Genomic DNA, 20,495 nt, shown 5'->3' on the forward strand with positions numbered 1-20,495 from the left:
GTGTAGTGCATCAAATCATGCAGATACGGGTCAGGAGGTTCAGTAAATGTTCACATCAACCATCAGAATGGGGGAAAAAAATTTGACCGTGGCATGATTGTTGGTGCCAGACGGGCTGGTTTGAGTTTTTCTGTAACTGCTGATCTCCTGGGATTTGCACACACAACAGTTTCTAGAGTTTACTCAGAATGGTGCCAAAAACAAAAAACATCCAGTGAGCGGCAGTTCTGCAGACAGAAACACCTTGTTGATGAGAGAGGTCGACGGAGAATGCCCAGACTGGTTCGAGCTGACAGAAAGGCTACAGTAACTCAGATAACCACTCTGTACAATTGTAGTGAACAGAATAGCATCTCAGAATGCACAACACGTCGAACCTTGAGGCGGATGGGCTACAACAGCAGAAAACCATGTTAGCGTTCCTAATAAAGTGCTCAGTGAGTGTATTGTTTTATATTTACTCTGTCTGGTTGGTAACATCACTTTTTTATTATTAATATTATTATATGAAAATTGCCTGAACTGAGCTGGAAAAGCTTCATAGATCCAGTCAAAAAAACTAATAAACGTTATATCACTGACCTGAATACAAGAAAGAAAGAAAGAAAGAAAGAAAGAAAGTCTTTGAAAATGTTCTTTGTTGTAATTACTGTTCAAGGAGAAAGTGAAAGCAGCTACTCGATGAAATCGCAAGGTGTCGCTGTTGAGTCGTCCTCTGTCGCTCTATGAAACAGGCTGAATCTCTCCAGCGCGCCACTAGTTTAAATCTCAGAGAGGGAACCCGAAGCGCGCAACAGTACATGACGCTGTTGTGCAGGAGCTCCGAAAGCAGATCATCTCCGAGCGTCTTCACCGCTCGCCATCGGCGCTGAGGAATAGCTCGCTGTTTCTCCTTAAACCATCTAAAATTGATCTGGCAATCCAGACGTCAGTCGCATATGTCTTGTGATTGAGCGCGAGCAATAATGGTGAGTCTGATGTGACTTTGAGAGTGTGATTGCACTTGCTGCAGTGTCTTTATATAGGCTGCTTCAAATATTTTATTATAAATATTTTCTTAAGACTTTGTTGAACTGTAATGTATTTTAATTGTGCATGTGATCTGAAATAGTATCTTTACAGGTGTCTCAGAGTTTAAATTACTGTGCATCTGTAAACAAATCTCATGTGACAGGTAATACAAAACGTTAAAGAAATAAGTTTATCTATGTAATGTTATACATTAACATATAGTTGACAAAGGGCAATGCATTATGTTGGTAAACATCTAATTTTGTACACCTGCTTAAAATAATTAACATTCTTGTTATAAACATTCTTTTTTATTATCATTATTTTCTGTCTCTCATCTATTTCTTGTTAGTGGTCATGGTGGCAGTCAGTGATTGTACACACTGGATGAAAACCATACTTTAAAGATTTCTTGGCTCTTGTCTGAAAAACAATTGCAATGCATATTTAGCAGGTCAGTTGCTAAGGTCACTAAGACGTTTTCTCAGCACTTAGTAGGTTGCCACAACCCATAAAAATGCAATATGCATACTTGGAGTGCAGCCTGCCCGTTCCTGTCATCTGCCTTGGTGGTTGTAGCGTGCTCAGACCCCCAGCTCACGTCACTCTATAGTGTGTGCATGTATTTTCAGGTGACTATACAGAAATGTTTGGTTGGGAGTCCTTGCTCTAGACTCCAGCTCTGCTCTCCTTTCGATGCCCTGAATTTAGGGACAAAAGGGAACTGAGACAGCGTTCTTCTCCGCCTGGCAGTAACCTTGGAAACCAGGGGCCACAACAGGACCCCTGACCTATGGAGTCATGGCCCATTGTGGCAGTGGCTCTCAAGTGATGCTGGTCAGAGGCCTTGAAGCTCCTTCATGGCTCTCACATCTCTTTCAAATGAGCAAGTGGAATGTCTGACAACATAAAACTGCACTTAGAGTGTCTCTTACTGGCTTTTAGACAAGGTGGTGGGAGATCTGACAATGGACTGGACTGTTTATTGTGAAATCAACACAATGAAAGCTTTCAGTGCACATGCATTCAGAGTAAACCTAAGAAGCCTTTAGGAAGTGGTCTTTATTTTTAGGGTTTTGAACTGATCTGATAGGTTGTCACAGGTGAGTTGTCGGCATTGTCAGATGAGATTGTAGAGGTTGGTGTTCAGTGAATCAATCTAGCACAAACTATCATACCATACTTGACCTGAGCAGCTAAATACACTTGTTGGAAAGGAATGGCCCTGTTACTCTTACAGCGGGGGAGGATTCTCATCTGTTATCACTTAAGCTTCTTTCCTCACTAAACATTCTGTGGATTGTGGATTTCACAACATTACAGCTGCACATTTTTACATTATATCATGCTGGCCGATATAGCAGTCGTTATGAACTCATACTGACACCTACCGTTGATGCAGCATCACGCAAATGTTTTCACTTACAGATGCTGTTGTAGAAATGCCAAACTGGTGTCATAGAATCATGTTAATATACTTTCATTTTGCTTAATAAGTCAAGCCTAGAAATTTGCTATAGCCCTGATTAATTTATTTAGTGTCCAATAATAGGGGGATTAAGAGATTAAAAAAAAAAAATGTCTTGTGAGTGTACAGAATTTTAAACATATTTTTCAAAAGTGCTATTCATATTTTTATGGGTTAAAGCATTTTTAAAAGAGTAAAATGACTGAGTGCACCCTAAATAAGGATGTATAATTTAACACTCTCTAAGTTAGGAAAAGACCTAGGGGAGAAACACAAACCAACTGTGAGCAGGAATAACTTGGCGTAAGCATCAGGAAAGCAGATGTGCTGAAAAAAAAAAGCTGTCCATCGGCGTGATCAGAAACTACACCTTTAAAGCTGGTCCTTTCAGGGCTTTGGCCCGGCATCTAAACCATGCATTAGCATGCAATCGCGTCAACAGTTTATACTTCTATCCTATAGCCCTTTTTTGGCCACTCAACACATGCCATGAACACTTCAAATCACTGAAAGGTCCTCTTGTTCTAGAATTTGAATCGTTTGGTAGCTGATATCTCCAGCCACATGACCTTAGTGGGGACATTGGGCTTCTAGAGTAGATTAGTTGACCTTTAATTGACATGTACATTTTTTCCTTGTCATGTTTCCAACAAATCTTAAGCAGAAATCACTTCAAGGTGATATCATTTTTTTTTTTTTACCCTTGGTCACTTCGTTTTTGCTGATCTGACTGCAATCCGATCATGAAAGGACCAAGTGTAAATGCCCTCCAAGAACGATTCCAGATGGATTTAAATACGATCACTCAAACCATCTCCGGTGGTGGTTTCAGAGGCATTCCGGAGGAAACTCTATCAAGTGTACATGCATCTGACCGTTCAAGCCACAAATGTAAACTTAAAGGGATAGTTCACCCCAAAATGAAAAATCTCATCATTTACTCACACTCATGCCATCCCAGATGTGTCCTTTTGTACTCTAAATCTCCACTTTCACTTTCAGATGTGAAGTGAAACTAAACAGGCACTACATGTGACTTTCTGATGTAAAAGTGAAAGTAAAAGTGGAGATTTACAGTAAGAAAAAAACAAAAGTCTAATCACCATTCACTTGCATTGTATGGACCTACAGAGCTGAGATATTCTTCTTAAAATCTTAATTTGTGTTCTGCAGAAGAAAGAAAGTCATACACATCTGGGATGGCATGAGGGTGAGTAAATCATGAGAGAATTTTCATTTTTGGGTGAACTATCCCTTTAACTCTGCCCAAACGGGACTATGTCAACATAGGGAAAATGTAAAACGTACAGTAACAGCTGCTACCAAGTATTTGCATAAGGCTCGTGTCGCACAGTAAAGGATAACAAAGAAAGGAACGGATGTATGTTTAAGGAGTGACAGAACCTTATTCTTAATTTATTTGATGCAAATCGCTATAGAAACTAAAAACAAAAATGCTGACGTGCATTATGCATCTTACCTACAACAAGACCCCAGGGGAAAAATACACAGTGTGCACACATAGATACCTGCATGGGGCAAAGTCACTTAAAAAATAAATAAATCACATCTTTTAAATCTGCTGCCTGGCATTAAAATAATCACGGAAGTGAACTCTGTTTTTGCATACCTGTATAGAGGGGGAATTGGAAATCGGATCTATATCCGTTTGCCAGAGATGTGTTTATGTGGCCAAGTGTAAATAGACTGTGCTTATTCAATCGGATAGCAGTCCGATCAGGAAAAATGTATGAAGTGACAAAGTGTAAATACCCCCATCGAGTCCGGCACATTTAAACAGTCACATGTTCTGAAAGCATTAAACAGGCTGTTATTTAAATGCACAGGGAAGATGAGCTAATCAGGGCTGCAATAATCCCACCGAGTTATCTCTCCTCTTCGCCTCTGCGGGCTGACTCGCTGTCCCATGAACCTCAGTGACTCATCTGATACCGAGGAGAAAGTCTCGTGCCAGATTAGGATTAGTCATCTTTCTTTCTCAGGACAACGTCACAAACACACACTCACCACTAGATCCTTTTATCCGTTGAGAGAAACGTCTGTCATTGTAATTAAAAATTTGGGACGTTGAAGAATAAAGTAAATAGAAAATCTTTACCTATTGTGCAACATTAGGCGATCTTTTGATGATTTTCAGATCTGTCGAAAAAAATATGATTAAAGGAATATTCCAGGTTTAAGACAAGTTAAGTTCAATCAACGGCATTTGTGGAATAATGTTGATTACCACAAAAAATATTTTGACTTGTCCCTCCTTTCCTTTAAAAAGAGTAAAAATGGAAATTACAGTGAGGCACTTACAATGGAAGTGAATGGGGCCAATTTTTGTAGTGTTTAAAATCAGAAATGTGAAGATTATAATTTAATAAATCCACCTACATTAATTCTTCTGTTAAAGCTTGAGCATTATTTGAGCTGTTTTATAGTTTTAGTTTACGGTGATACATCGTCATTGCAACCAAGTTGTAAAATTGGCTATAACTTTACACTGAAAAGGTTACTGAGTGATTTTATCACACTAAAATCATGTTATGGTTATATGCATATTGGTAACATGTTGTGGCTATACTTTTGAAACAGTGAGTATTTTAACGTTTACAGATTGGCCCCATTAACTTCCAATGTAAGAGCCTCACTGTAACCCAGATTTTTGCCTTTTTTAAAGAAAAGGCAAAATACATTTTTGTGGTTATCAGCATTATGCCACAAATGCTGTCGATTGAGCTTAACTTGTATTGAACCCGGAATATTCCTTTGAAATATCTGCACTAACTGAATGTGCTCTATACCAATAATGTATCTTTCTTGACCAGAAATAATTCTGAATTGTGCTTTCTACTAATTCATGTGATTCTTTGATATCAAAACTTAACAAGCCAAGTAAAGACTGTGCTCTTGCACATTGGTCCAACCACTCTCTTTTGGTTTAGCTGATAGTTTAAACAGTGTGATCCCTGCTAAAGACCAGCTTAGACCTACATTAATTCCAAACTGGTTTATGCTGGTAAGAAGATTGTTCTGTTTCCCCTTTAGTACCATGGTGGTGACCATTAACTTTCTTTTAATTTAGAGAATAGAGGTTTTGTTGGAGTTTGATGGTGACAGCCATTGTTTGTATCAGGTTACATTACCGAACATTTGGATGTGGATCCATTGTCTGTTGGATATAATGTGAATGAAGTGTTTTGCGTTTGTAGCTGTTGAGCTGACGTAATTAGGTAATCGTACACTAGGTTGCATACACAAAAGTTGTGGTTTCAAAAAGAGATACTCAAGGCACCATTTGGGGATCCTCAGCTGCCACACCAGCAGAACTCTCTGGAGACCCTCTAGACACCCTTTCAGTTCTCTAAACTTACTTTTAGTTTCTGCAAGAACTCTAAAGAACTGGATTGTCAATGGAACCTTCAGTAACCCCATCCTAAGAGAAAGGCTTAGAAGCACTTGAAATATATTTTGAAGTTCCTTGAGTACATAAATATATTTGAGAGGATCTGGAGGATCTCCGGAGGGTTCTACTGGTGTGAAGAACCCTAAATAGTGCCTCAAATATCTTTACAGTGCTTGACCCTGAAACTGTTTTCTTACTATGATGAGCAAGTTTGGGATAGTGGTAGTCTATTGATTATTGATTTGGACTGCTTATGCAAAGGTTGTAGGGTTGTAATCCTAGGAACTAGAGATTTATTGGTCAAAATTGTGCTCTATTACCATTTTTACCCCAGGTTGCTCCACTGTGATTTTCCCTGCAGTTAATGTAACGCATGTTGCTTTGGATCAAATTTGTCTACTAATGAGGAAGTAAGTAATAATTAGTTATATTTAAGGTGTGTGTGACCTGTAGTTATTTTCTTCCTTGTCAAGTTTCCAACAAATCTTTAGCAACAGAAACAAAGGTGATATCAGTTTCAGTGCTTTATTTGTATCGGTCACATGCTCTCATAGCATTAAACAGGTTGTAATCAAATCTACCCTGAAGTGAGTATATATATGTGCTCAGTTTGCAGTTCTTCAGCTCTTCACTGTTGTGCTGCATTACAGGAGGGTAGGAGTCTAACTCCTGTACTTATTGTTTCTTTTTATAGCTGGCTAATGGCTGCTCCAGAATTTTACAAGGTTGTTCTATGGTTTGGGATCTTTAGATGTGCATGTCTTGTTTTCTGAGCACAGCATTGATGCTGCTAGTTTAGAGCAAGCAGAGCATGTTTGGGTTAGTTTTCTATTCTTTTCAATTTAGTTTGTAGGTATAAACTAAATTGGACATTTTATTTATGGACGTATTTTTTCGGCTATAATTTGTATGCAAACAGTTTTCATCAATCAAATGTTTTAATTGGTTTTAATTATTAGTGTTGAACAAATCCATAAACCTAAGTAATACTGTAAACCAGTGCATAACACACCACTAAAGGCATATATGATAAATTAAGTCATACAGTATATACAGTATGTATGTGTGTGTGTATATATATATATATATATATATATATATATATATATATATATATATATATATATATATACACACACATATATTATTATTATTATTATTATTAATATTATTACTACTACTACTACTACTATATTATTATTATATATTTTGTGCTCCTTTGACTTTAGCCACAACACCCTAGCAATCACATAGCAAAGTCCAATAAAAAAAAAATTATATACATTATACTATATATATGTAAGTGATAATGAACAGTCAGCCGATTGTTATCGTACAATAATTCCAGACAGGGTGATCAGGACCCCAACGTGAAGTGGAGGGGTCTTGTATCACCCTTAAGGGGTTTATTTTATATACTGTATGTATCATTATTTTATGTTTTTTATATTATATTTTTCATATTTCATATAGTTTTCATATATTTCTTAAACCCTCACTTCAACTATAATTTTATTTACAAATGTGCTTAGTTGTTTCCGCATTATTTCAGTCTTTTTTGCCCCCATAAATTTCCAAGAGGTAGTTTCTTCTCAGGGAACTCTTGAGAAATTTCCCTTGTTTCAGGGTGGACTCAGGTTGATGAAACAGGTATGCCTCAGTTAGCTGTCTTTCATCAAGAGTCCGATAGATAACTGAGAGCAGGCTTAAACTCGTCTACCCTGACTAACACTTTATCTCCTCCCCTGCTCTGTTCCGTAACTCCTTTTCAGCTCCTCTGTTATCTGGGGGACGCCTTCCCCTGCCAGCCCAAGCCATGGTTGAATTTATGGAAGCTTCTAGACTTACTTGTCTGGAGAAGAGAGAATATGCAACATGGTTTTTAAGAAACAGCACTGGGGCAACGTATCGTTCACTCATTATAAAGTCTACTTCTTCCTTGAATAGCTTTTCATTTTCTGTTTGATCTCACTGCCTAATTGGCTGTGAAATAAAAATGTTAATACAGCCTTGCAAAAATCTCCCTCCCTGAAAGAATGTGTTTGTCTGGTTGATCTCTGGCCAAGAGTGATGTATTGTACTTTGTTTAAAGTGTATCACAAAATCATCTTAGACATTTCAGAGGTGTGAAAGACCCTTGCAGCAGCCAATAATGTAATAACTACCATTAATGTAATAACTGCCAATAATGTAATACATTTTCCATACAATTTATATTCTTTTTTTATTAATCCAGCCAATAATGTAATAGCCAGCCAATAATGTAAGAACTTATTACATTATGGGCAATAAATTATTACGTTATTGGTTCAGAACTTTTATTTCATTAATGGTAAGTTATAACATTATTGACTTTTATTACATTAAGAATGGAAAATGTATTACATTATTATTATTACAATAAAGGTAGTTATTACATTATTGGCTTCTACAGCCCTTCCTGGCACCTGCAACAGAAGTCTACCTTTTTTTTTTCTTCTTCTTTTCTTTTTTTTTTTTTTACAAAGAATCCCCATTATTTTATTTATTTATTTTTTTAAGTGTAGTTTTATTACGGCTTGTAATAACTAAATATTCATTAAACTACAACAGCTTTAAACGCATTATGAATATATTCAATAATATAATAATTTATGTAGTAATAATTATTATTGTTGTTATGATTAAGCCTTATATGCATTAGTAATATATTTAATAATATTATTATGCAATTATGTACTAATATTTAATATTATTAATAACAGTAACAATAATACTACCAGTAATTATAATAATAATATAAAAAAAATGTTTTCCCCTTTTTCTCCCAATTTGGAATGCCCAATTCCCAATGTGCTTTTAAGTCCTCGTGGTCGTGTAGTGATTCGCCTCAGTCCGGGTGGCGGAGGATGAATCCCAGTTGCCTCCGCGTCTGAGACCATCAACCAGTGCATCTTATCACGTGGCTTGTTGAGCGCGTTGCCATGGAGACATAGCACGTGTGGAGGCTTCACGCCATCCGCTGCGGCAACCATGCTCAACTCACCACGCGCCCCACCGAGAACGAACCACATTATAGCGACAACGAGGAGGTTACCCCATGTGACTCTACCCTCCCTAGCAACCGGGCCAATTTGGTTGCTTAGGAGACCTGGCTGGAGTCACTCAGCACGCCCTGGGATTTGAGCTAGCGAGCTAGCGAACTCCAGGGGTGGTAGCCAGTGTATTTTACCACTGAGCTACCCAGGCCCCCAGAAATAATAATTATTATGTTTTTGTTGTAGTTGTTGTTATTATAATTATAGATTGTGTGTCTGTGCCATTATATTTTTGAAAAGTTGTTTTAAATGGATGCAAATCTATATTTTGGGCTATGTCTCTGTTTAAAATGAATGTAGGTTATGTAAAAAGTTGAGTAATGCATGCAAACAATACATTAAACAAGAACGTTACTGTACCTGTAAACACCTTTATTTCCTGTTGAATGAACAGAGGGGTAATGGCATTGTTGGGGGCCATTCTTTAGAGACCACCAGTTGGTGTCATTTATCAGTAGACCCAGTATTAAAGAATCGATAACTGATTAAATGTGCAAATACCTGTAAAATATTTGTAGTCACATGGTTGGCAAAAGAGATCTGCTGTTCAAAATTCTCATGTAGAACAAGCCCCCCTATTTTATTCAAGTGCCTCCCACCAGCATGATGTAATTTGATTCTGCCAAGAGCTCGCCAAGGCTGCCTGCTGTGGCATGCAAGACTATGCCTATATTGTTTAGATACATTGCAAGATGACAGCACAACCTGTTTCCCTCTGGACAATGGTCCTGCGGTGAGCCTCTGAACATCTCCATCAATACACAGCATTTAATTCAGTGGCTTTAGGCAAAAAAGTTATTTCCGCATTCAAACAGCTAGTCTGTTCAGCTTTAGCAGCATTCAGTATCGCTGCCCATGTCAAAAGTGATGTCCTTCATGATTGTCACAAAACAAGGAGAACAGGTTCTTCCACACTGGCCCCATAGAATATCGCACTTTATTTACAAAAGGCAGAAAGGGGAGATCGGTGCAAAGGTGGCAGGAGAGAGTAACCAGAGACATTCCCCGGGATTTTCCTGGCTGTAGTCTGGCAGCAGGTCTGTGGGAGTGAGAGATGAGATGCTTTAACTGTTGATGGGTCATTTGGACCAACTTTTTTCTCAGTGACATGCTTTGACCGGAACAAAAACCAAAGAGCAGCGGCAGCAAGTTTTACTCAGGTGAACACCTTTATTTTATGTGGTTACATTTCATTGTGTAAAAGAAGCTTAATTCTCTCTAGTGTTTGTACTATCAATAAATAAGAAGGATGGGGTGTTTTGTCTAAAATACTTTCTCAGTGTGACATTAAACTCTATCTGCCTCACAGAAGGCTGTTTCTCTCTCTGCATCATAAAAGATCCTCTCAGCATACAAACCTATTATGGTCTTGCTGATTAACTTCCATTCTGTTTACTGTCAAGAAAGTTGTGAAGTTAGACTCTTTGTAGCCTTTGGGAAGCTTATTTGCAATTGAAATGCATTGCACCAACTTAATTCTTTATTACCGATGTCCAATGAAAACCAGGATCTGCAACATCCTCATTCCCTACAGGGACAACATTGTAATTCTACTACGATTGCGCAAGAGTGGCATTGTTCAAGTCAATGCTTTGTGTTCGGAGACCACTGACAAGGTTTAACTCTGAAAACCATGAACTGTCTTTCATGTGCTGGCATGGTAGGTGTGTGCAATGTCATAATTAAAGGATTGTTCTAGGTTCAATGCAAGTTAAGCTCTATTGACAGCATATGTGACATGCTATCAATAAACATAGAATATATATAGTAATTTATTATATTAATATTAATTTCATATATATATTTTAATATATAATATAATACATAATAGTATATTAATATAATTATATTATTATTTAATTATTAATGGTCTCAGAATTCATCGATTTTTCCAAAAAACTGTGTATAGCAGCTGCCTTGTCTTGTGTAGATTTGGCCGGATATTTCTCTTCAAAATATCTTTCTCATGGTCTTATCTCATCATCCTAGTCAGGTTAGCCATTAAGCTCATATTAATTATTACCTCTACAGAAATGTGTGGAATGCTCATTTTTTTACTCACTTATCTAACTTGCTTCTCGTATTAGGGAACATGCATCCCAGTGAAACAGGTCAGAGAGAGAGGGACTGGCTTACATTAACTCAATGAGAAAAGTAAATAGAAAAGGAGCTGGTTAAACAATAGAAGCTGATGCCCCTCGTCACTACTGACCTCTTGCTCCATTTACTTTGCCTGCAGTGTGTTGTTAATATTGATACGTTGGTTGGTACTTGTAAAGATGAAGATGTAAATGATGAAATATGGGAGAGCACCTGTTGACTCGATGTGAGTAATACAGAAAATACCATTAGCATTACATCATGAGAAAGCAAGCTAAACACTGTTTGCAGGATATATACTGTATTAATGATATATTATTATCATTATCATAAATATTATTCATGATAGTTAGAACAGTTATATACCCAAATAAATATAGAGAAATGGAAAGCGAGTGAGAGAGAGAGAGGACAATGGTAATATATTGTACAATATAGTTGGATAAATTGAAGACCAATCGCAATTCAACATGTAAATATTATGATAACGGCATTGCTATTGGTTACTTTTTCAGTGCTTCCCATACCCCATTCTGCCAAGTTATTGACAAGTGGCATTTCCCAGTAGACATTTTTGCATTAATTCAAATGTGTTTACCTTCCTGTCACGCCAGTGATAGTGTGTTGAGGTTGCAGCCTCAGAGAAGCGTGTTCTGATACCATGTAAACAAGGACGTAGTCACCGTCACAGAATCAATGATGAGCTTGATTCTGAGGTTTCATTTGCCCTTTAAAATGTGATTTTTACTCCACTGACGGTTAGGTTTAGGGATGGGGTTTGGGTTTAGGTGTATGTTAATAAAATATGCATTCCTACTGACTTTATTACATCATTTACAACTAAAAACAACTTGCTTTACAATTCGCTTTTCACCCAGTAATTGGATCTCACACATCCCCATAAGTTCAACAACACTTCCAGCTTCGGCCACTGGGGCAGTGGTTTGTATTTCAGTAAGCACAGGGAGATTTCAGCTGCAGAACTTCCAACTTAAGTCGGGCGTACATGGTGTGAGTTCTGACACTCAGGAGATCGTGAGCCCCTGCACACGTTACAAGACAATTTATCTGCTAATGGTACAGATGCAGTGGTACACGACTTTACGACCTGGCGAATTCCAAAGCAATCACATGAATTTTTGCACTATTTATCATTTTAAGACATAAAGCCAGAGGAGGACATTGCTTTAATTCCTTGTAGATTGCGATCTAGAAATTAAAAAGAAGACTGGCATGGCCAGGGGCTAAATTAGCTGAAAACTCATCTGCCGATTAAAAAAAAAAAAATTATTACAAATGCTGTCCGACATTTGAGAGATTCTGATTTCGAAGGGAGGCTGTGTGATTTCATGACTGCATACATCAATCATAACGTCAGTGTGTTGCTACCAGTTAGTTAATGCATGATAATAAAGCACACAAAATGTACAAGATTAAAAAGAATGTGTGGTAAATTCACGCACCGTTTCTGCCGGTCACTTTAATTGAATCTAGGCGCAAACATGATGTGAGTTATTTTAGTGGAGTAGGCTACCTGTATTATTCAGCTTTAGATGTTGGCTACATCCTTCTCATCTGTGTCAGTGCATGCATGTTGATAGCAGACATACTGAAGAAGATTCGTTAGGTCTTGTCCATGTAAACGCGCTTTAAAGTCACACGTAGCCAAATTTAAAAATCTTGTTTTAGCGCAGCAGTTGATTGACAGCTAGAACTTTCAACCTAGAAGTTCTTGGTTTCACCAGACTCGCGTTTGGGGAGTTGAAAAAAATCACATATCCACTATCATGCATATACATGAATGCTAAATGAAGCCCTAGAACTGAAATGAATCCAAGTTTGATGAATAAAAATAGACCATGACGGAAATTTTAAAACTTTGTCCGTCAGAGTGATAAAGATTGTTTTCTAGCGCAACCCGTATGGCAAATGATTTGTGTGAAGAGCAGAGAACAGCATGGCCTTTCTGCAGAATCCTTCCTAGTGATGTGGTCATAAATAATATGGGAAAAACACAATTTAAACATGACCATTTTCTCCAAATGTCTAAAAGCTTCATGAACACTCAGTTGAAACACCTTCTCCTGATTGGTAAACTTCAGGTAGATCACCAAATCGGCTCGTTCCACCACACACACCTCACAAATTTAAGCTGACAGCGGCCACATTTTTTTAGACAGTTTTAAAAATTATCGGGAGGTCGTGAGGTGCTCATAAGCCACTCGGCTTTGCTCGTAATTCCTCTCACTTGATACGAGCCATGACCACACGAGCACTGATGATTTTACTTTACTGTACCCGCCTTTACTGTCACCGAATTCACAGTCCCAACATCCAAAATCGTGTACGGACAAAGTGTGTAGTGCATTTGAAAGGACCGGTAAAAGATTATGTTCTTTTAGGTATGCATGCAAGTAGTATGAATAGGTTCCAGACATACTTCATCAAAGGACGTGGGTATTGACCCGTGGAAAGGAACAACTTTCTTGGTATACTGCATATATAACTTACAGTTAAAAAGAGCCATCCGACTCACGGCCCACCACCATTCTTTTAAATCCAGCGTTTTAAACGTGATGTCGCCACAGCTCCCGAGAGATTGTGGGATCGTAAAATGTCCAGTCAATCCGCACTTCTGAATCTCACTGGAAATAGTAGGTCATCCGGGTATTTCTCACTTACTACTTCATGAATACTGAGGATTCGGACTTACTACTCCATTGTTATACTGTTTTTGGCAATTAGAAGTAGTGCCCGACGGATATATATCGGTTGGCTGATATTATCGGCCGATATTAGCCTTTCGCTGATATATCGGTATCAGCGTATATTTTACCTATATGCGCCGATATGAAAACTTTTTTTCAGAACATATAATGCAGAAAACAATGCTTTAGAATTGGTGTCATTACGTAGTTTGTCCAGCAGAGCGTGCTCTGATACAGACAGCTTAGAGGTGACTCTGAGCTGATGGTGGCTCTGCAAACAGGGCGGAGTTAAGCGGTGTCTCGGTAAGTTGTTAACTAGTCTGTTAAATACATACTGGAAACTTAATAAACAATGACCCCATCAGTTTCCCTTTTCTCTGACAACCATATCACTCATGTCTGTTTGCTGTTAGCCAGTTATAGTTTGTCAGTGCAGTAATATAGCAGATTGAAAGGTAAACATCAGAGCATCTTTTTGCAGCTCAGTAGACAACGGTGTGGTGGTGGATTGTGTCTGTGGAGTGTTGATTTCACGCTATGTTATTACCTAGTTGGTGAGACACAATGCTGGAAAGTAAAATAAACAACGTCCATCTTTACTCTCTTATAGCTAACTAGCTAATCACGTAGCTACTTTCATTGTTGTCAGCTGAGTGGAAGCTAATGAGTAAACATGTATTCACCAAACTGTTTTGTTCAGAATTCACAGTTTGGTACCCCCTTCAACCGAACAATTCCAGTCATGTCATTTATAAAATGTAATATTTAAAAGTCTGGTTTTCCACCGTTGAAAGTTAACCCTGAACTTGTATAGCAGAATACGGTGTAATGCCGCTGCCAGTGTTTATCTCTTGTCTTGGCAGTATTAATATAGTCAGCATTTGACTGATACTTAACAGTAATACTGATGTTTATTTAGCTATTTATTTTATTTTTATTTATTCTTTATTTTAATGGTCAGCCATTTACTGATACTAAACATACAGTACTGATGTTTATTAAGCTATTTATTGTATTTTTATTTATTCTTTATTTTCTCAGTGTTAATTTCTAGAATTTGTTGACAATGTATAATAATAATGTCAAATATTCTTTGATAAAAATATTTGTTTAAGAAAGCAGCCTTCTGAGTACCTTTGCATAGTCATATCGGTGCAAAATTGGTGAAAAATCCACATAAAAAGGTCTGTTTTCATTCCAGCTCAAAAATTAAATATATCGGCCACCATATCGGTAATCAGTGAATTTTCCCTCTCTAAAATCGGTATCGGTCTCAAAAATCCCATATCGGTCGGGCTCTATATAGAAGGGAAGTATAGATATTTGGATGCAGCAAGTGAGATCAGTCTGGACAAAACCAGAAATAGCTAGCACTTAAAAACAAGGTTTGAAAGGAATCTGTACCTTAAGAAGTTTAGTACTTAGTACTTGAATGTTTGATTGCTGTCTTAATTATTGCCTTTTAAATCACCACCAGCAAAATCATATGATTATTGATGATGGCACAGATATCTGTAATGGGAGTTGTTGTTATGCTTATGACATATTGATTGGTATTGGAGATTGGTAGGTCAGATTTGATAACTTTTGATTATAAACAGGGAAATTTGCGCTTCAAATTAACAACAAAACTACATGAGCCAGATCACTGTAATATCTTTGTAAATACTTTTTTCCTCAGCACTTTGAAAGGTCATCAAACTGGCAGCACAATTTAGAAGCAATGCACCATGCATAAAATGCTTTGTATGTGTTAACAAGCAAAGAACATCCCAGCTATATTTCCAGAAAGTTTCAAAAGGTAGGTTGAAGTTTCCATTCAGTTGCCGTAGTTACTGTTTAAAATGCATCCATAAAACAGAAAAGTGCTCTCAAAGTTTCACGTTACAGTCGAGTTATGGAACATCCAAATCTACTGTTGCACAAATGTCTCACCTAGTTGTTTGAAAAAGTGTGGTTACATTCTGTTATAATGAAGTTGGTGGTCAGTATTGACAGCACTTAGCAGGCGAGGGTGTGGGGTGTGGTGACAAACAAGGATTTGGTGTGTTAAAACAAACATGAACGGCTCAGGTTTAGGGCACTTCACAGCTTTAGAGATAATACGATTTAACACTCTCACAGTGACCTCTTCAAATCCTCCTTGCAAGCTATTCAGCCTGTCTTTGCTACATTAGTTCACGTGTGGTAACCGGCACACCTCAACACGCATTTGGTTGCACTCCAGACCACATTTCCCAGTTTTCTTGCCCATACATGAGCGCATGTGGGATGTTTGATGTTATTTGGATGAATTAATCAGATGGTAGCTGCTGTAATTTGTTAGATCAGACTGGGTAGATGTTGCTTTTTGTGTGGTAAAATGAATTTCCTTTCATAGTAAGCGGAAAGACCATGTCAACTGTTCCTGTCCAACAATTCTGTCATGCTTACTGCTGTTCAAGCCAAATCTACGCCCTTGGCTGACAGAATATTTGCTTATGTGTATTCATTTACCATTTTTAAGTTTATTAAAGAAAGCTCTTAGAGTTTACTGTTGGTAATAAATAATCTGCTCCAGATTATTCAGATCCAGGGTTTTTCAATGGATGATGCTGATATCTAAATAGAGGTGAGGATTGTGGCTGATATAATGGGGATATTTACACTACCAGTCAAAAGTTTGGACACACCTATTTTCAGAATAAGTCATCGAAACCACTGAAATAACACAAATTATGTAGTTGCCGAAAAATATTAAAATTAATTGACAAATCTTCTCAAATAAAGTAGAATAAAATAACATCTAACACTGCGTTCTCACAACCACCTTCATGAGGTATCCACCTGGGATGCTTTTTAAAGAGTATTAAAGGAGCCTCCATATAAAACACTTGTTGGCTGATTTTCCTTCACTATCTGGTCCAACTCATCTATTTAATTAAAAAAAATGTTTTAAAGAAAATCAAATGTAGGCACAATTTATATTTGTCTACAAAAGTAATTTCATGCAATTAAGTTTTTTAAATCATCAAAACAATTAGCACGCTTCACGTCATGCCTAACAACACCCTTCAGCCGTGACTAGATTTACAATATAGCACAATCTCTTATACCTAATTGGTTAAATACGGCACCATTGTTATCAAGAGAGTGGACTTTTAGTGTTCTGCATGTCCCTCTGGGGCCCTCTGGTCATGACTCTGTGATAAGACATTCACTCGCTCTTTGCCCTCTCTCTTTAACCCCCAACCTCTAACCCTGAAGGGCCAAGTGTTTATGGAGCTTCCCCAATGACTAAATGGCCCTGTACATGCTGAAGAGAATGTCTCCAGTGTGCGCAACACTGTGGAAATGAATGGTGCTTCTATACCAAAAAAAGACCTCTGTTGAACATAATGCAATGCCTATAAAGAGAGCTAGTGTTAAGGTGGGGCCTTTTCAGTGAATGAATTCGCCACTATTTGACTTATGTCGTATTTCACAGAGAGTCATATTCAGTTTAATGACGTTGCAGTTTGGTGCTAAACCGACGAATAATGAAAGGGGATTTTGAAAAAACCCTAAACCAAGACTGTGAAATAACAGTATGTTGCACTCAAAAAAAGAAACCGTTGGATTCACTTAAAAAAAAGCAGTGTCAAGTGATTCCACGCAACAGGGTTGAGTGGTTCTGATAAGCCATGGTTCAGTTGTATGAACAAAATAAATTTAAGTAAATTGGACAAAACTGATTAAATGCAAACCATTTGGATTTGTTAGTGTTTTGCATTATATGTCTGTCTTACTCGATAATAACCATTGAATTTACACAAATTCCAATTTATTCTTTCAGATAACAGTTTGCTTGATCATGGTAAATGTATGGCATTGGCGTTAATCACAACAAAATTGTCCTCCTAAACCTAAACTCAGACTCCACTTTTCACCACAGTGTGTGGTGGAACGATCTGCCCCCATTCTCGACACCGTCTCCCCGCTTCTTAGGGCCGTCCTTCAGTCAGGCTCACGATGGGAGTGGGCTGGAAAGAGGAGAGATCATCATGGTTACTGGTGTAACCTCCGTTCCCTGATGGAGGGAACGAGACGTTGGTGTCGATGTAGTGACACTAGGGGTCACTCTTGGGAGCCCGAGACACCTCTGGTCTTTGATAAAAGGCCAATGAAAATTGGCGAGTGGTATTTGCATGCCACTCCCCCGGACATATGGGTATAAAAGGAGCTGGTATGCAACCACTCATTCAGGTTTTATGCTGAGGAGCCGATATAAGGTCCGGCCATTTCAGCGGGTAGTTCAGCGTTGTGGCAGGAGGGACACAACGTCTCGTTCCCTCCATCAGGGAACGGAGGTTACACCAGTAACCATGACATTCCCTATCTGTCACTCACTCGACGTTGGTGTCGATGTAGTGACACTAGGGGTCCCTATACAAAACGCCACAAGGCTGAACTGTGTTACGTGAACTGGCGGTGTGTGGTGGGCAGACTTGATGTGTGCCTCATAGCCAGCACACCAGGTCTACACGTAACCTCCACCAACACAGTTATGAGTGTCGAACGGCCCTTTTTGGGGACAAGTCGACTACCCAAAGATAGAGACAGGCTTAACCCAGTCGTGGCCTCTTTTCCCCTTCTCTTTTTCCACTCCCTAAAAAGAAGGGGGATTATCCGACTGGGCCACCAGCTCTAGTCAGGGGGTGTCCCTCCGAAGGGGAAGACACCGCGGAGACCACACCTCTCCCAAAGAGAGGGGGGGATATTTAAGTGGAAGAATACGTCACATGGTCTTTCCAACCATGTGGAGAGCCTTCAAGGTAGATCCTGCCCAATGGGGGAGGAGTTACTACAAACATGGAGACTGGGGCAGAGGGGCTCTGCCCAAGGAAGACGCAGTTTGCCAGCAGGGAAACGAACTAGCGGAAGATATAGATCGCATGGGGTTAGCCTTACAGGGAACCGCCACATGCGGAGCACCTACCCCAGAACAGGGCTCTTAGTTAGCGCGTGTACTGGGCCGGCAGCGAGTCTCTCCGAAAACTCGACTGCCACAGGGCTCAGAGGAAGTCAACCAGGGAACAAAGTCTGTGAACACTACTGGGAATTAATGGCGCACGTCTTCAGCTCCAAGGGAGATGGAAGGCGCTATGTGCAAGCGATACACTCGGCCAGCTATCCCGGGCTTATCCGCTTGTGTTGCGTGCCACTACCTGGGACGAAACCGGTTCCACCCGGAGGTTGTAGAACCTTGCACAGGTGTTGGGTGTTGCCCAGCCCACTATTCTGCAAATGTCTGTTAGAGAGGCACCCCTGGCCAGGGCCCATGGAGCCGTTACACCCCTGGTAGAATGGGCTGGTAGCCCTACCAGGGACGGCATGACCTAGGCGACATATGCCATAGTTATGACGTCAATGAGCCAGTGGGCGATCCTCTGCTTGGAGACAGCACTTCCTTTCCGCTGTGCACCAAAGCAGACAAAGAGCTGCTCAGAGATTCTAAAGCTCTGCGTGTGATCCAAATAGATCTGTAAAGCACACACTGGACACAGCGACGACAGGGCTGGGTCTGCCTCCTCCTGGGGCAGCGCTTGCAGGTTCACCACCTAGTCCCTAAAGGGGTGGTGGGAACCTTGGGCACATAGCCCGGTCAGGGTCTCAGGATCATGTGAGAGTAACCTGGACCGAACTCCAGGCATGTTTTGCTAACAGAGAACGCTTGCAGGTCACCTACCCTCTTGATGGAAGTGAGCGCAGTCAGGAGGGCAGTCTTCAAGGAGAGTGCCTTAAGCTCGGCTGACTGCAAAGGCTCAAAGGGGGCTCTCTGTAGACCCTGAAGAACTACAGAAGTCCAATGAGGGAACGAGGTGCGGTCTGGAGGGATTCAGCCTCCTGGTGCCTCTTAGGAACCTGATGATCAGGTCGTGCTTCCCTAAGGACTTACCGTCGACTGTGTCGTGGTGTGCTGCTATGGCAGCAACGTACACCTTCAAGGTGGAAGGGGATAGCCTCCCTTCCAACCTCTCTTGCAGGAAGGAAAGCACTGATCTGACTGCGCATCTCTGGGGTTTTCCCAACGGGAAGAACACCACTTAGCGAACAGACGCCACTTAAAGGCATACAGGCACCTCGTAGAGGGGGCCCTAGCCTGAGTGATCGTGTCTACCACCGCAGGTGGGAGACAGCTTAGGTCTTCCGTGTCCCGTCCAGGGGCCAGACATGGAGATTCCAGAGGTCTGGACGTGGGTGCCAGATGGTGCCCCTTCCCTAAGAAAGAAGGTCCTTCCTCAGGGGAATTCGCCAGGGGGGAGCTGTTGCGAGGAGCATGAGGTCTGAGCACCATGTCTGGGTGGGCCAGTAGGGTGCTACCAGGACGACCTGCTCCTCGTCCTCTCTGACCTTGCTGTCTGTGCAAGCAGGCTCACTGGGGGAAACGCATATTTGCGAATGCCAGGGGGCCAGCTGTGTGCCAGCGCGTCTATGCCGAGGGGGGCCTCGGTCAGGACGTACCAGAGCGGGCAGTGGGGAGGATTCTTGGGAGGCGAACAGGTGCACCTGTGCCTGTCGAATCGACTCCAAATCAGCTGGACTACCTGAAGGTGGAGTCTCCACTCTCCCCTGAAGGTAATCTGTTGTGACAGCGTGTCCGCTGTAGTGTTGAGGTTGCCCGGGATTTGAGTGGCTTGCAGCGACTTGAAGTGCTGCTGACTCCAGAGGAGGAGACGGCGGGCGAGTTGTGACATAAA

General features: G+C 40.1%; 1 protein-coding gene across 2 annotated transcripts in view; it reads left to right on the plus strand.

Annotated features, from left to right (window-relative positions):
* Positions 1 to 787: 787 nt before the first annotated feature.
* Positions 788 to 20,495, plus strand: part of LOC127418321 (NEDD4-binding protein 3-A-like) — a 41,326-nt gene continuing 21,618 nt past the window's right edge. The window contains exon 1 of one of the 2 annotated variants that reach the window (XM_051658868.1): positions 788 to 968. The gene's annotated coding sequence lies outside the window, so the exon portion shown is untranslated. Of the gene's footprint in view, positions 969 to 9,408; positions 10,129 to 20,495 lie in introns of those variants that run through there. The other variant, XM_051658869.1, reaches the window with a different exon arrangement.

The sequence above is a fragment of the Myxocyprinus asiaticus genome, chromosome 27 (assembly GCF_019703515.2).
Source record: "Myxocyprinus asiaticus isolate MX2 ecotype Aquarium Trade chromosome 27, UBuf_Myxa_2, whole genome shotgun sequence".
NCBI classification, from domain to species: Eukaryota; Metazoa; Chordata; class Actinopteri; order Cypriniformes; family Catostomidae; genus Myxocyprinus; species Myxocyprinus asiaticus.